This window comes from Macrotis lagotis, chromosome X (assembly GCF_037893015.1).
Source record: "Macrotis lagotis isolate mMagLag1 chromosome X, bilby.v1.9.chrom.fasta, whole genome shotgun sequence".
Lineage (NCBI taxonomy): Eukaryota > Metazoa > Chordata > Mammalia > Peramelemorphia > Peramelidae > Macrotis > Macrotis lagotis.
The window spans coordinates 563929571-563931581 of NC_133666.1; the positions used below are offsets into that span (position 1 = coordinate 563929571).

General features: G+C 40.7%; 1 pseudogene; it reads left to right on the forward strand.

Moving 5' to 3' along the window:
* Positions 1-1158: 1158 nt before the first annotated feature.
* LOC141502717 (charged multivesicular body protein 2a-like) lies at positions 1159-1718 on the forward strand (annotated as a pseudogene).
* The last annotated feature ends 293 nt before the right edge of the window (positions 1719-2011 follow it).

The window sequence follows — 2011 nt, forward strand, 5'->3', positions numbered from 1 at the left end:
ATAAAAATTTATGGGATGCAGTCAAAGTAGTTTTTAGGGGAAATTTTATATCTCTAATGCTTGTATGAATAGAATGGAGAAAGTGATCAATGCATTAGACATGCAACTAAAAAAACTACAAAAAAGAACAAATCAAAAATCCCCTATTAAATACCAAATTAGAAATTCTAAAAATTAAATGAGAAATTAATGAAATTGAAAGCAAGAAAACTATTGGTTTTCTGAAAAACAAATAGATAAACCCTTAGTTAATTTGATTTATAAAAAAAGAAGAAATTCAAATTACCAGTATCAAAAATGAAAATTGAAATGAGGAATAAGCTAATAATTTGGAACTCTTTTGCACAATTGAATGCCACCAGTTTTGACAATCTTAAGTGAAATGAATGACCATTTCCCAAAATACAAAGTACGCAGATTAAAAGAAGAGGAAATAAAATAACCCAATTTCAGAAAAAGAAACTGAAGAAACCATCAATAAACTCCCTAGGAAAAATATTCAGGCCCAGATGGATTTATAAGTGTGGATTCTACCAAACATTTAATTCTAATTTTTTTATAAACTATTGAAAAAATAGAAGAGTTCTGGCCAATTCCATATTGGTATATGGTACTGATACCTAAACCAAGAAGAGTCAAAGAAGATTATAGACCAATCTTCCTAAGAAACATTGATTAAATAAATTTTAGCAAAGAGATTGCAAGTGATTACTAGAATAATACACCATGATCAGTTAGGACTTATACCAGGTAGGCAGGTATAGTTCAATATTAGGAAAACAATCAACATAATTGATCATATCAATAAGAAAACTAGCAGAAATCATATGATTATCTCAATAGATGATGAAAAAATACTTTGACAAACTACACCACCATTCCTATTGAAAACACAAGAGAGTATAGGAATAAATGGAGTTTTCCTTAAAATAAGTAGTCAGTATCTGTCTAAAACTATCAGCAAGCTTTATATGTAATGGGGATAAATTAGGAGCATTTCCAGTAAGATCAGGGGTGATGGATGCCCATCATCACCACCATTATTCAATATTTTTATTAGAAATGTTAGTTTTGGAACCCGGCAGGATGTGGGGCTGGCGTGGGGCAGGTCAGTCAGTGCCACCCGGGGGTGGGGGGCTTCCCGGAGGCCGCGGTTGTGCCCTCCAACTTGGGCTCCCCTCCACCATGGACCTGCTGTTCAGGCGCAGGAAGCTCCCGGAGATGCTGCGGCGGCAGAACCAGCGGGCCCGGACTCCAGAAACTGGCGACGCCGCTAGGTCAGTAAATTCGTGATGATGCGAGCCAACATCCAGGCCGTGTCCCTCAAGATCTAGGAGCTCAAGTCCAAGTCCTTGGTGCAGGCCATGAAGGGCGACACCAAGGCCATGGGGACCATGAACAGGCAGCAGAAGCCCCCCCACCCCTCCAGATCCAGAAGATCGTGATGGAATTTGAGCGCCAGGCCGAGATCATGGATATGAAGGAAGAGAAGATGAAGGACGCCATGGGGGTAGGAGGAAAACGATGCCCTGGTGTCCCAGGCGCTGCCTGGTGTCCCAGGCGCTGGATCTGAACCTGACCGATGAACTCTCCAATCTCCGCTCCACCGGCGGCTCCCTTTCCGTGGCTGCGGGGGCAAGAAGGCTGAGCCCTCCACGGTCCTGGCCGATGCCGACGCCGACTTGGAAGAGCACCTCAAGAACCTGAAGAGGGACTGAGCCAGTGGGGAGGGGCGTGGGGGCTGCCACCCCTATCCCCAAATAAAAATGTTTTTAAGATGCCTACAAAAAAAAAAGAAATGTTAGTTTTGGCAGTTAGAGTAGAAGAAGAAATTGAAGGCATTGGTATTGGCAATGAGGAAACAAAAATTTCACTCTTTGCAGATGTGGTATACTTAGAGAAACCTTGTAAATCAACTAAAAAAACCACTTGGTATAATTAAAAAATTCAACAAAGTATAGGATATAAAACAACCCTGTGTAAATCATCAGCATTTCTATATATGAGCAAT